General features: G+C 45.5%; 1 long non-coding RNA gene across 1 annotated transcript in view; it reads right to left on the bottom strand.

Annotated features, from left to right (window-relative positions):
- PPP1R14C overlaps nucleotides 1–15,040 on the bottom strand; it is an 85,915-nt gene extending 70,875 nt beyond the window's left edge. The window contains exon 1 of the long non-coding RNA XR_001918556.1: nucleotides 14,154–15,040. This is a non-coding gene — a long non-coding RNA (protein phosphatase 1 regulatory inhibitor subunit 14C). The remainder of the gene's footprint in view (nucleotides 1–14,153) is intronic.

Raw genomic sequence — 15,702 nt, 5'->3', positions numbered from 1 at the left:
TGAGTGAACTCAACTGATAGATCTTCCACGTATTAAAGGCGGCCTACTATCCCTCTCTGAAGTTTAACGTGGGAATAGTCCAGAAGTTTGAGACGTGACTGTCAACTAAATGCTTTTAAAGTCTCAGGCTAGTTTGGGTGATGGTCTGTTTACCTAGATACACACACACACCTGTGCGCACACACACACCTGCACACACACACACACACACTTTCATTATCTAAACATCCATCCATATAAACTGCTTCTGGCATAGATTACTAAATATTGAACCATCTGGGTTTGATGAAGAAATGGAATATTTTAGCTTAACAAAAGACACTTGTCTACCAGAGATAGTACGTGCTATTTTTTTTAGTTGTAATATTTGGAGAGTGTTATCATTATAGCAAGCATAATCATGTTTTAGCACCCAAACAATGACTTATTTTCTTTCAACTTGTTAAAGAGCTGCCACACCCCATCACAAACAGGAGAAAAACCAGTTGACTAATTAGAACTGTTATGTGCAATATTAGCTCATGAGAACAGGAAAGTCATCTTTACCAGTCTGAAAATGCAGCACCTTACTTGCTTGCCTTGAAACAGACTCGATTCAATTAATATTCGCAGAAATGAATAAAGCAGCTCTGTCAGTAGTACTACTGACAAAGAAAACATAAAAGATATTAACAGATGGTTGACCACAAAGCTCGGGACAAAAATATTCTTTAGCAAAAGCAAAAGATATTGTTTAGGATTTTTCATATTTTATTTGGAAGAAGCATTATTTCTTTACTTCATGTCAAAGATAATATTGGGGATTTTCAAATATGAAGGATAAAATACCTACTCTGTATCCTATGGCTTATTTAAAGTGAGTTTCCAACTTTTTACTTGTTCTCCATTTATCTGCTCAAATGGAGTTTTGAAGTAAAAAGTTGGAAACTCACTTTAAATAAGCCATAGGATACAGAGTAGGTATTTTATCCTTCATGAACCCCAATACTAACTACTCATGCAAACCTGGCAAAACGAAATAAGTAATACACTTAACTGTGATATACACTTGAAAACTAATGGATTTGAATTTTTCTAAAGAAACAGCTGAATCCGGTAAATGATTCATCTGAAAAATAACAGAATGCTATAAATTGTTCAACTAAGATGCAGAATATTTGAAAGTATATAAAATAAATTAAGCTGAAAAGTTTTGCCTGATGTATTGGTCAAAAATGCTAGAATACATGGAAATGATCAGGGGTGAAGGTGAAACTGATGTTCACAGTTTCCAAGAACTGCTTCTGAGTCTGAGTCTTGTTCTTCTTACTGGCAATTTAAACTTGGGCATGTTACTAAGCCCTTCTGAGACTCAATTTTCTCATTTAGAAATAGAATGACTACTTACATCACAGAGCTTTTGCATAGATTGAATGGGATTATCTGATGGGGCTTTATGGATCCTATCATAAAACAAAATAAACCAGTATTATAAGGAGCAATCAATTCTGCTTTCCACTTTCTACCAGAACTGTCTATGAAAAATCTTAATTTCATTTTTCTATCCTGTTATGTTAGTTCTAAATCTAACTATAAAGTGACATTCCAGGAATAAATTCCCCAGTGGAAATTAATTTGTTGAGTACAGATTTCTTCAGCCTCTTATTTAGGCTAATTTATGCTCCTCGCCTTTTTAAAAATTTATTTCCTAAATCTGCCGCACTTTTCTCTCTCGAATGCTCATTTTATATCTCAACACAAATCCTCCTCAAGTTAAAATAAATACCACCATTAGTTAATTATGAGCTGCCAAGATAAAGGACAAATAATTAGAACTGGAAAAGTCCCTAACAGCCAATATTAAAAATTATATGCCTAAAAGCTTTAAGTCAGATATGCCAGCTCTTCTTAAAGGTTAGCCCAATTAAATGCAAAAAAAAAAAAAAGGCAGATAAGAGTAGCTCTGAGTATCTGCACTGTTAGATTTCAAATTCAACTTGGAAGTCAATGGTAGGGGGAAAGTACTAGAGGGGGAAAGAGTGTTTTTCTCTTTTTTAAAAGCCTTCTCAATTTGATCCTTTCCATCCAAGTGGCATCACACAAGAGATTATGCAAGGGAAGGGTGGAGACACTCACTTTAGCTACTGAAATGACTATGGAAATCAGATGATCTTTGAGTGAACTAGTCTAATAATTGTCTCAGGTTTGCCTTGAAAGGAAAGCCCCTCTATTACTGCTTACAGCATCACCCTCCCTTTAATAAATCTCCTTTTCTCCAGTGCACATCCGGATTTATTATAGAACCTCTGAAGATCAGTCAAGGAAGCCCTAGACTTCCTCCCCCTGTGTTTTAGATGAGGAAAGAAAACCTGAAAACAAAAGCCTATCATGAATATGATAGGTCGCCAAGGTCATCTGGCTGGTAAGCAGGCCGCCCACTAGAACAGAGGCCAGGTCATTCCCACAGCATCATATTAGAGACAGATTTTGAGTCATAGATTTCATAGACACCAACAAGGTCCCACAGCCCGTAAATGATATAGCCTGCCCTGTTTATTCATTCCTGAAGTTCAGTTATTAAATGATGACTTTCTCTTACTGAAGACTTTACTTCCTATTAAAATGAAAGATAACATGTTTTCAATCATTTACATCATAATGTCAATGAATTTAAGGTAATCTTCCTGAAAACAGGCTTAGAGAAAAGGAAGAAGGACACAACCACTAGGCAGTACATTTGTTGTCGTTCAGTTGTTAAGTCGTGTCTGACTCTTTGTGATCCCACGAACTGCAGAACATCAGGCTTCCCTGTCTTTCACCATCTCCCAGAGTTTGCTCTCGTGTCCATTAAGGCAGTGATGCCATCCAACCATCTCATCCTCCGTTGTCCCCTTCTCCTCCTGCCCTCAATCTTCCCAGCAATGAGCTGGCTCTTTGTATCAAGTGGTCAAAGTATTAGAGCTTTAGCTGCAGCATCAGTCCTTCCAATGAGTATTCAGGATTGACTGGTTGGATCTTCTTGCAGTCCAAGGGACTCTCAAGAGTCTTCTCCAACACCGTAGTTCAAAAGCATCAATTCTTTGGGCCTCAGCCTACTTTATGGTCCAGCTCTCACATCTGTACATGACTACTGGAAAAACCATAGCTCTGACTAGACAGACCTTTGTCAGCAAAGTAGTGTCTCTGCTTTTTAATATGCTGTCTAGGTTTGTCACAGCTTTCCTTCCAAAGGGCAAGTGTCTTTTAATTTCATGGCTGCAGTTACCTTATGCAGTGATTTTGGAGCCCAAGAAAACAGTCTGCCACTGTTTTCATTGTTTCCCCATCTATTTGCCATGAAGTGATGGGACTGGATGCCATGATCTTGGCTTTTTGAATGTTGTGTTTTAAGCCAGCTTTTTCACTCTTCTCTTCCACCTTCATCAAGAAGCTCTTTAGTTTCTCTTCACTTTCTGCCATAAGAGTGGCAGAAAATTGGTTCAAAATTGGGAAAGGAGTATGTCAAGGCTCTATATTGTCATCCTGCTTATTTAACTTATATGCAGAGTACATCATGGGAAATGCCAGGCTGGATGAAGAACAAGCTGGAATCAAGACTGCCAGGAGAAATATCAACAATCTCAGATATGCAGATGACACCACCCTTATGACAGACAGAAAAAGCAAGAACTATAATTCTACAGCCTCCAGAATGAAAACCACAATCACAGAAACTAATCAAAATCATCACATGGATCACAGCCTTGTGTGACTCAAGGAAGCTATGAGCCATGCTGTGCAGGGCCACCCAAGATGGATGGGTGGAGAGTTCTGACAAAACGTGGTCCACTGGAAAAGGGAATGGCAAACCATTTCAGTATTCTTGCCTCAAGAATCCCATAAGCAGTATGAAAAGACAGTAAAGAAATGTATGGAAAACACATTCAACTGCAAACAGGAGAGAGTTGCTGCCATCAAAGGACTTCCAACTATGTGGATGCCTCCGATCTCCTCCTATAATGGACAAGTTTCCTTTACTTTCTCTTTTTCTCTTACCTAATTTAAATGGATGATGGCGTCTTATTCCTCTTTCCCCATCTATGCAAATGTCTGTTGGAATGAATGAATAAATGAATATTCTTGCCCTCCACAAGTCTTTCCACAGTTTGCCCCCAGGGTTCTTTCAAAAAGGAAAAACCCTTGTGATCATTTTATCTTCAACCATAAAGTGATGCTTTAGAGACTAAATCACACTCTGGTCTCCTTTTTTCTCAGCTTTTACGCAGTGGAACAGATTTCCAAAATGCCAGTGCTGACTAAGAAAAACCTGGTGAGAATTTATTGGCCTGAACTTTTAAGCAGAGGCAGGAATCCTGGCTTTCATTCCTTGTTCCATCAAGACATGTGTGAGCCTGTCGCTCTGAATGTTATCTGCTGCTGGAAAAGCCCTCACCTCTTCCCAGTACAGCAAGGATCTCCACTCCCAAAGAAGTGAACAATTACTGTGCAAACAAAGTAATATTCTTGTCCATAATAAAAAATTAAAATTACAGAGAAGAATGGCAGTAATGTGTGATTACTCCCTTTGAAGACTTTTATGACCCGGGCATCAATGCCTTATTCCATCATGATACTCTTTTAATTCACAGTCTCAAAAAACTGTGTGCTGGGTTGCTCAGTCATGTCCAACTCTTTGTGGCCCCATGGACTATAGCCTGCCAGGCTCCTCTGCTCAGGGAATTTTCCAGGTGAAAAAAAAAAAAAAACTACATGGATATAATTCCTAACCATGAAAAAGAATCAAAACTTCATCAATGATAGAAGAGAAGTTTTTTAGTTTTTTTTTTTTTTTTTTTTTTGCCATGTTGCATGCTGTATGTGGGATCTGAGTTCCCTCACTAGGGATTGAACCTGAGTCCCCTGCAGTGGAACAGAGGAGTCTTAATCTCTGGACCACTAGGGAAGTCCCAAGAAGAGCAGGTTTTTAATACAGGCAGATCATACTACATTAATGCACTTAATTTGGGTTATGTACTTCTGAAATGCACGGCACCAGAAGATGCTGCCAACCGGTCTACAGGGCCAGTCTGTGCATCACTTACTTGACAGCCAGGTCCTGGAGCCCTGAGTGCAGACAGGATGAAGAGGCCACCCAGGCTGCAGGGACCACAAGATTCCACCCTGACGAAGCTGGCAGCAAGGCCAGGGGACAGGATTACAGAAAGGTCCTGAGACACTGGTAGGCACAGGCCAGCAAAGGCCTGTCGGCCAGCTTGCCAGGGACAGCACCTGTCACAGAGGCTTCCTGGAGGAGAACATGTAAGAGGCAGACAGGTGAGGAGGAGGAGGAAGAGACAGGTGATGCTGGCAGAGGGAGAAAGCAAGGGGGATGGGGTTCCCGCCTCACCTGCACTGGGATCTCGGTTGATAACTGAAGAAGCAGGGGTGGGGTGGGGACAAGAGATGGGACCAGAGAGGGGACCCCTGAGCTTTGTCATAGCCCCAAAGGCTATGGGGGTGACTAGATCGGGTCGGGATTTTGGAAACACTCCAGCCACGTGGATGGGGCTCTGAAGCTCCCGTGGGGAGGGAGAGCTGGAGGTGAGGGATCAGAGGAGAAGACCCCATCCCAGGAACTGGAGACAGGGCTTCGCTCCAGCCTCACCACTTGAGACGATATTACCTCTGAACGAGACCTGTGGTTCAAGATCTCTGTACTGCAGTCTCTCGACCTCCCTTCCCGACTTACTGCAAGGACTGAACTCCAGCTCAGCAAGGATTGGGTGTGCAGTAAGAACCTGAGACAAGCAGCTGATGGGAGCAACGGCAGCATGGAGGCCATGTGACTTTGGGAATCACCGTGACCTTGGACAGGGACAAGGAGCAACTTCTCTGACCTCGGTTTCTTCCTCTGTAATGTGAAGCAATGAAGACAATACTTCCCACCCCGTAAAGGAGATAGAATGTCTACATCACCCGGCCCTTGACCGAGAGCTATTTGAGCAGCAGAAGTAATAATACCAGCAGCACTAGTGGAGGGATTGTAGTAGTACCAGTACTCGTAGTAGTACTAGTACTCGTAGTAGCAGGAATTTGAGGGACAGGAGACCAAAGTGTCTGGTGCTATAATACAGGTGAGACGTTGTAAGGTGCTGGACTAAAGGGGTGATAGTGAGAAGCCACGCAGTCAGACTCCAGGGCTTGAAGGCGCAGGCATCAACAAGGTCTCCTGACTGCTGGGTGTGACCCGCAGGGAGAGGTCAGAGAAGGGAGCCAGTGTGATTTGGGCTGGACACCTGCGGACAGCGTGCCCACCACCCACCGAGGCAACTGAGGAAGAGGGCGGGTTTGCAGAGGATGACAAGAAACTCAGCTTCAGAGCAGCTGAAGGTGAGACTCCCATCCGGCATCTGAATATGTCTGGTACTCCGAAAACAGATCAGGGCTAAAAATGGAGATCGAAGAGTTGTCAGAGTGTGAACAGCAACTGAAGCCACAGGAATATTCATATCACCCAGAAAGAGGATGTAGCAGTGGGAAGAAAAATAGAGAGAACAGAGCAGGGACCCAAAGACAGACCCGGTGTGACATCACTGAAGAGGAAGACAGAGGAAAAAAACGCAGAGAGGAGGCTGGAAGAGTCACTAGTGATAAGGATGAGACCCAGGAGAGATCTGCTTAGAGCAAAGGGGTTCCCAAGGAAATGCGGAAGGGCACCGAAGGCCTCAGAAGGTCAATGAAATAGAGACCCAAACAAACCCACTGGATTGAGCAACAAGGAGATCCTCAGGGAAACCATGGCAGAAGCCAACATCAGATGGTGATGGATAAACAGTGGTGTCATGGAGGAGAAAGATCTGGAAAAATAGTAAGGGAAGGAGAAGATAGGGCCACAATCAAAGGAAGTACAGGATTGAAAAAGGAAACATTTTTGTGGCAGGGGGTTGTTGGTAACAAAAAGAAACACTGCAACTTGTGTGTGTGCTGGGGTGAAAAGGAGAGGTTGAAAAAGCAGCCCAGATAGGAGAATAATTAAGAGCCTGCTTGGGAGGGCAGTTGGCCTGGCTTGAACACGGGAGGCTGAGAGGGGCAGTTCAGGTAACAAGAAAGGTACCTTGCAAAGCCAGGTGAAGGTGTGAAATAGCCAAGTACAGGAGACAGAGACAGGATAGCAGACCGCAAGACGCAGTTATGCACATGGTGTGCAGACCAGAAGGAAGATGAAACAGACTTCACTGCACCCTCCGTCTAGAAAGAGGACAGCTGTGAGGTGAGCAAGGGCATCCTAGGAAGCCAGGTTGTTTCAATGGTGGGAGAAAAACAGAAGATCCTGGAAGCAAAGAGTTGCCAGAGATGAGAAGGGCAGGTAGGTTAGTGTGGTGAGGGGCACAGCAGAAGCAAAGGAAAAGAGTGAACAGGACACTGGAGGAAGAAGTTCAATTGTCAAGAGAATTCTCTCAATCTAAGCTTAAAAATCAATTAGCTGCAGCCACTGTCTTTAAGTTCCTATTTCAAGCAAATAAGTCAATGAAGGTAGGCGTATATCCAAAAATGTTGAAATCAAACAGTGAAGATGCAAGAGCTTGATATGGATGACTGTTTACCAAAACCCTAGATTAGTATTTTTCCATAGCCAGGAGTATGATAAAGGAGCATCGCTAAAAATAATACAGGACTAAAACAACAAGGACTTTTCAAAAGTTTTCTGAAGGTTGATTCTTTTTCATTCATTCATGCTATTGCTTCATGTTTGAGCCCTACTAGGTACACAGACGAAGAAAATTAAAATCAACCCTGCCTTCAAACTGTTGATGCCTAAGACCCTGATGCTGAGAAAGACTGAAGACAAAGGGAGACACGGGCAGCAGAGGATGAGATGGCTAGGTAGCATCACCAACTTAACAGACATGAATTTGAGCAAACTCAGAGAGAGAGTGGAGGACAGAGGATCCTGGCATGCTGCAGTCCATGCTGCAGTCGCAAAGAGTCGAACACGACTTAGTGACTGAACAATAGCAAGGTCTCTCCACATAAATGAAAATTCACAAGCACTTCCAGAATAAGGAAGGCGCTAGAAAAAAAGGGGAGGGGGATGATATTTGCTCGTGTTCAAGTTCAGAGACACACCAACACCTCTGACCTCATATCCATCTCCAAACTCTACCAACAACTAGGTATGAAGGCTTCATTTCCTTCCCCACTTCTGCCCTCCTGTATCATAGAGAATGACCAACAGTTAGTGGCTGGTTATGGTTCCAACTGGGGCTTCCCAGGAGGCTCAGTAGTAAAGAATCCATCTTCCAATGGAAGAGACGCAGCGGGAAGATCCCCTAGAAGAGGAAATGGCAACCTACCCCAGTATTCTTGGGTGGAAAATCCCATGGACAGAGGAACCTGGCGAGGTACAGTCCTTGGGGTCACAGAGAGTCAGACACAACTGACTGACCGAGCACGCACGCATGCGTGGTTCAAATTACACCGACTGAGTTCCAGCTCCGTGGTCTGACCCATGCAGAACTCATAATGACCCCGCCAAGGGGCCAGGATGATTCCCTTAAACACAGGGGAAAGTGGGGCTCAGAAGTTAATAAGGAAGATGCTCCATCTCAGCACTACTCAAAGCAGGGGCCAGTGTAGCTTTCAGGTTCCCTCACTTCAAAGCATTTACTCTTTTACCTGCTGCCTCCGCGTCAGATTTCCCTAACCATTGCTCCAAAGGGAACTTGTTAAGCACAGTTTCCTTTTCAGCCTTTGGCAATTTCAATTCTTTTATTCATAGAATTGTAAACATGTTTAATGTATTCCATAATATTTTACAGATTGAGTTTATGGTGTTTTCTTTAAGCAGTTCTTTTTTTTTTTTTTTTTTAGTTGGAGTATAGTTGTGTTACAGTGCTGTGTTAGTTTCTGCTGCACAGCAAAGTGAAACCAGTTGCATGGATACAGATAGCCCCTGTCCTTGGATTTCCTTCCCATTTAGGTGATCAGAGCACTGAGTGGAGTTCCCCGTGCTATACAGTAGGTTCTCATTAGTGGTCTATTTTATATGTTAGGGGCTTCCCTGGTGGCTCAGACAGTAAAGAATCTGCCTGCAACACGGGAGACCCAGGTTTGACCCCTGGGTCAGGAAGATCCCCTGGAGAAGGGAATGGCAACCCACTTCATAGTAGGGTATATTTGTCAATCCCAATCTCCCAATTCATCCCATCCCCCCTTCCTCCTTGGTATCCATTTTAAGCAGTTTTGTTGGAAAGCCGATTCATTCTCAAATAGCTACCTAAATGGGGATTCGCCACATTATCTGCAAACCATCTTCTAGACAGCAGTTTCTACCTTCCAGCAAAGCAGGCTAATTTGATGTTATAGAGTGGGAGTTGAGAACAAAGTAAGGACCTGAACTGAAAAGAAGCAGCCTGATCCAAGAACAAACCCACAAACACCTGTGTCCCTCTACATGCAACATCAGTCTACCCAAAAGTTATCACAGCTGCATCCAGGAGCAGGTAACCTACAGGGGTTCACAGAGAGTGCCAGGCACTGTCCCATCTCAGGAAGCAGTGGTTAGGGTACATCTGGCTTTCTGGACACAGCCCTGCTCCGCTGTGTTCCAGCTGAGGGGCCTCAGGCAACTTCTAGACTTCTCTGAGCCTCAGTTTCCACATCCACGGGACTATCAGAGGTTGTTACTAGGATTACATGAGTCATACCTGATACAGAAAGTACTTAATAAATTTTAGCTTTGTCTCTTAAATATGTTTAAGTGTTTCCCTTTCTGGAGCAGTACATTTTTAATGGCAGGTCACAACCCCCAAATGTGTGATGAAATCAATTTAGAGAGTCGCAGCCAGCAATTCTGGTAAATTAAATAGAACAGAATATTGTATTTAAATATTAATAAAGTCATATTTTATATTAGGGGCTTCCCAGATGGTGCTAGTGGTAAAGAACCTGCCTGCCAATGCAGGAGACTTAAGAGATGTGGGTTCGATTCTTATATCAGGTAGATCCCCTGGAAGAGGGCATGGCAACCCAGTCTAGTACTCTTGCTTGGAGAATCCCATGGACAGAGGAGCCTGGCAGGCTATAGTCTATGGGGCTGCAAAGAGTCAGACACGACTGAAGCAACTTGGCATGTATGCATACATTTTAGATTAACTTGGTAATTTTTCTTTTGCGTACATGGTAATATTAACTGGTCTTTGTGAATCTCTGCATCCATCCATATGTCAGTGTAGGTATCAGGAAGCAAGGAAATTTCTTTTTGGGGCCACAATCAAAATATTTTGAGAACCACTGATTTACAGAATGAAGATGGTAGGGAGTAAGGGAAGATGAAAAAATGTAATGTGCCAGAAACCACTTTTTAAAACACAGACATCATGTTGAGGTTTGACAGAAAATAACAAAATTCTGTAAAGCCATTATCCTTCAATTAAAAAAATAAAAAAAATTTTTAAAAATGCAGACTGATGCTGGAAAAGGAAAGTCCTTCTGAATGGACAGTCAGGATCACCAGGGGATGCCCTCTGTGTACAAGTCTGTTTATGCCTAGGCTGCTGTGGGGGTTTCAGTAATCCGAGATTAACGACGGGCTTTTATTTCCAAAGCAAATCAAATTGCAAAACTGGAAGTACCGATGTTATCTTGATGCTGGGCAAGATGAGAAAAATTGACATGACTTATCCAGTAAGTCCTCTTGCGATACTTGTCAAAGTAGAATTATGCCAGATATCAAGTGCTCTTTAAAACCATCAGGGTTTGGGAGAGATATGAAAATGTCTTAAAACAGAAATCCTTACATGCTGATGCAGAGTTAACCTTGCAGTTCCAGGATGATCAAATTCCTAGGTGAAAATGTAACTACCTGTACAAGTAGATGAAATGGAAAATAACTATAAACATAACCATTTTAGAATCTATAAAGACATTTATTTTTATATCCAAAAGCCTATGCTGTTTAACGATACTATGCTTAGACTGTATAAGAGGGGTCACAGCCCTGGGCCACTCCTGCCACAGGCATTTTCCTGCAGAGTACCAGGAAGGCTTCCTCATCCAGGACTGGTAAGCCTCCATCTGGTTTTAGGCTACACTTCAAGTCCCCAGCATCCCCTGATCAAATATGCAGACACTTCCAAGGCATGAACCAGCTCTTCCCAGGTCTGGCCTCCTTGGTTGGAGCCAGAGGCATGGTTAGGGGGTGGCGGAGGGTGTGGACAGACTGGATGTGCAAGTGGATACAATGCCCTTCACCAGGTAGGATGGTATCACAGGTGAACAGGCCAAAGGAAGCAGGCCCTGGGCCAGGGAACGGTTCTTTTGATCAGTTCTGAGCTTTGGGAGATCTGGGAATTCACGGTTCAAACCTCCCTTTCTGGGTCATTATGAAGATACAGTTGTCAAGGTAGGAGGATAGAACACATTTTAAAGAGACACTTTTAAATATTCAGACGCATGCTGTGAGGCCTCCACCTGTTTTCTTACACAGGACGCCGCAGAGTTAGAAGCAGGTTTGGTGGTTGGAACATGGACTCAGAGTGCATGCCATCCACCCAGTGCCATCCACCAGCTACGGAGCTTGGGAAAGCCTTTTAATTCTGCTGTGTCTGAGAGAATAACAGCACCCTGTTCATATGGGTTGTTGTAAAGACTAATGAGTCAGTGTACACAAAGGGCCTAGAACAACACCTGGGACCTAACACAAGTACTTACTCCAAAAATTCTCTTTGTGTTATTCTCTATACAAAACTGATTGGCCACTGCAAACTTCTAGATAAAACCGTAGCTGGGAAGTTATTCTGTGTATTTCTTTATTCCCACTCCTTTCTAATTTAAAATATCACACTTTATGGCACTCTAAAAGACCACTATTTCCTATTCTGAAAAGGATAGATCATCTAACTGCTGACCTGCCTGATGCAAGTTTTTCTGAAATTACATCTAGAAGGCACCTAACCTAGCAGGCAGCTCAAGCCTCTGGCTGAGCTGAAGTCTGGCAAGTTGGCTTTCCATGTCAATTTCACACACACACACCATTTGGACATTTACTAACCTTCATATTCAGGAGATTCAGAGCTACAAACCAGCTAGGTCCTTCTCAATTTACACACCAGATGCTGAAATACTCGAAACTATCAGTGAGGAGAGGCTATCAGACCAGAGAGCTGAAGCTAAAAATAGAGCCATACTAGTGGAGAAAGAGATGGAAGAAGACAGTCCTTTATATGGCTACTTATTAGTCCACAGGCTTTTTATTATTCAGTGAAGGTGTAGCATCAGCATAGTATTTATAAATTGCCAACATGACTTATAGCTCTTCAACCTAACATGACAGAACAAGCAACTTGAATAGAAATACCTGCCACATTTTAATAACAAGCCGGCAGCATATAGCATCTTCTGTCATTTTACCACAAAACCTCTCAGATTTTTAGCTGTTTGCTAAAAATGTGGAGGTCTGAAATATGAGAAGCACAAGGAAAAGATTCAAGGTCATCTTTACCCTTTAAAATAGGTACCTAATCTACATGTTTAATACAATGAGCATTCAATCTTCCTTTTTTTTTTTTTTTTTTTTACCAGTTAGGAGAATTTTGAAAATACATGATTTACCAACCTTGCTAAGAGGCTGGAACTCTTTCCCAAACTACATGTAATTGGTCTGCCATAAAAGGAGCATTACTAAAGCATAATTTCAACAGTAGTTTCTCTATTAACCCAAATCTTCTCTAAACCCAAAATGGAGCATAAAGCCTACTATGAAATAAATGAAAACTAATTGGATTCTACAGAGGCAAGACTGAGTCTTCCATCCACCCCCACAGTAATCCCATCGAAATCAAATATATTGTTTCTTTAAAGAGCTTTGCCAACTTCCTACTTAAAAAAACACCATAAACACTTTCGATTTGGGCCAGTTTTTATTTATGCAATTAAAATGCTTTTATAAGAGCTGGGCTGGAGGAAATTTACAAGCCCATTAGTCATATAGTCAAGCTTCATTATATCATAATCATTCATCAGGAGTCCGTAATGAGAATGCTGTTTCCTTGCTCGATGAGAATATTAAGGAAAATAGGTATTCACAATAGGCCATAAAATGTGTGAAATCCAAACCAGAGGAAAAGCCAGTGGGTTCATCTGGCTTTCATTTTTGCTGAAGAGGGTAACAGTCGGATGAACGCAAACCCAGCTTTAACTCAGAAGCCACATCCTTAATTATTAACCCTCTTCATCCTTCCACCCTTTCTAAACTCCACTCCCTTAGGAGAAGTAGACTACTTCATTTACAATCACTGCCATTAAAAAGTCTCCTGGGAGAGCATTTTAGCTTCTGTCCTTTTTCGGTAAGCACAGTTTTGTTACAGTTTGTTCTTAATATTTCTCCAAAAACACATCAACCATTTCTCCTTATGCGGCAGGTTTGCGTACAGGCTTAGCCCCTGAACTGTGGGAAGTAAATATCGCGGCGGAGTGGGAGCTGGGGAATTCCCAGCACACCCGCAGGCTCCCTTCCTCCACCCCGAACCCTTCCAGGTTGCCCAAGGCTCTCATTCTGCTCCCATCAACCGGAGTAACTGAAACTGGGCAGGAAGAAAGAAACCTGCTTCAACAAAGCTCAACGCATGCAGCTTTGGTAAAGCAAGGACAAATCGTGGAGACACGCATCGGGGCTGGCTGGAACAGGGAACGCGTTCAGCTTACGGTTTTGTGATATTATTTCAAGAACGCAGGGGGCCTCTGGGATCCCCAGAACCTCTCCTCTCGGTGAAGCGGCTTTCAGTCTCTTCCCTGCTCCCTCTCCACAAAATTCGGGGTTGCCAGGATCCTAGCAGGGAGTCCTGTTCTTGCGCGCAGCTGGGTGAGCCCCTCCGAGCCCCACTTTGGGAAGATGCAGCTGAAGCCGAGGAGAGCCCGGGGTTGGGAGCGCTGAGCAAGACCCGACCTCCCCACGATCATCAAGGGGCCCCCAGCTCTCTGGGCACCCGGCAGCTGAACCTAAGCAGGGTGAGCCCTGGCACCAGAGGGCACCCTGGGGAGAGAACGCGCCGCGTCTCGCTCCCAGCCCTCGGTCCCCAGGAACCAGGGCGGCGCGCAGCCAGGAGCCAGAGCCGTGGAGAATTCCTGTGTTTGCACAACCCGGTGCGCGAGTCTGCACCCCGCCCCGCGACCCTCCCGACCCCGCGCCCAGGTACCTCGCAGCCATACAGCTGTCCCAGCTGCTCCACGATCCACTCCTCCAGCACGAGCCGTTTCCGAAGCTCCTTGCGATCGTATTTTACCGTCACTTTTCCCTGCTGGTGGCGCCGCTGCTGCTGCTGCTGCTGCTGCTGAACGTGCCCGGCGGGAGCCGCGGTGGCCACGGGCGCCGAGTCCTCCCGGGAGGAGCCCGAGCCGCTGCTCGAGCCCGGGCTGCCGCCGGCACCGCCCCGGGGACTCTGGAAGAAAACCCGCGCACCGCTGCCCGCGGCTCCGCCGGCCGCCTCGCTGCTGCCCGTCGCCACCGACATGTCCCCGCGCGCGCAGGAGCCAAGTGCGGCCCGGAGGAGGGCAGGCGGAGCGCCGGGCGCCGCTACCACCTCGGGCCGGGCAGCGGCATGCGAAGGCTTCGCCGGCACCTGCTCCTCGCCGCCGCCAGCTCCAGGGAGGTCTGGAGAAGCGAGGGCGGGGGAGAGCGGGGAGGAGGCAGGGGCGGGGACGCAGCCTTAAAGACGCCGCCGACGACCCTCACGGTCCAACCGGGGAGGCGGATCCGTCGCCCGGCAGGCAGCAGCCAGGGGCGTGGGAGCTGCGCGCGGCGGAGCGAATGTGGGCGCGCAGACGACGCGGGCGCCGGGGTGTGGACACCGGGAGGACTGGTGAGGGTCTGCCGCCAGGGATGGTCCTCTGCGCGGATGACCGTGCTCTGTGCCCCGGGACACAAGGATTGCTCTTCTCCCGCCGTCCCGAAGCGCAGGAAACCCACCGCCGCCAGCGGCCTTGGCCAGCGCTACCGGGGGACTGGCGATCGCCGGGGGCGGGGTGGGGGGGGTGGGTGCAGGCGACGCGGAAAGGGACGGAGCTGCAGGTCCCTGGCAAAGGTTTTTCCACTCCCTCCCGCCTCCTGGGAGGGCGGAGACGTGTCTCCTCCCCTCCTGGCCCCACCCCACCGCTCCAAACACCCATCCCTATTCATGCAGCTTTCTCCCTCGGTTGGTGAGAAAATTGACTAGGCGACGTTTGTGCCATGAGGCAATCCCGCGCTTGAAAAATACTCTCCAGACCAGTTTTCCTCCTCTTACACCGTGTCTTGTTTCTTCATAGACAGAGCATGAAGGTATCTTTATATCTAAAGGGCAGAAGACTCTCTGTCTCTTGGGCAAGAGACTGGGGACGCAAATCTTTCTCTGTGAGTCCCTGCTGGTTCCCGGTCTTCCATTTCTGGTATTGTAGTATTCCCTGCACGGCCGCCTTTCCTCTCTCAATACCATTGCCAGACAACTTCTTCTTAGCTAGGAAAATAACAGCAGAGACTACTTTTAAAACTTTATACAGCTAGTTCAGTTCCGTCGCTCAGTCGTGTCCGACTCTGCGACCCCATGGACCGCAGCACACCAGGCCTCCCTGACCATCACCAGCTCCCGGATGTCCACCCAAACCCATGTCGATTGAGTCCGTGATACCATCCAACCGTCTCATCCTCTGTCGTCCCCTTCTCCTCCTGCTCTCAATCTTTCCCATCATCAGTGTCTTTTCAAAAGAGTC

Source organism: Capra hircus, chromosome 9 (assembly GCF_001704415.2).
Source record: "Capra hircus breed San Clemente chromosome 9, ASM170441v1, whole genome shotgun sequence".
In the NCBI taxonomy this organism is placed as follows: domain Eukaryota; kingdom Metazoa; phylum Chordata; class Mammalia; order Artiodactyla; family Bovidae; genus Capra; species Capra hircus.
Note: the sequence above shows the minus strand (reverse complement) of the source record. Positions and strands in the feature narration are given on the sequence as shown.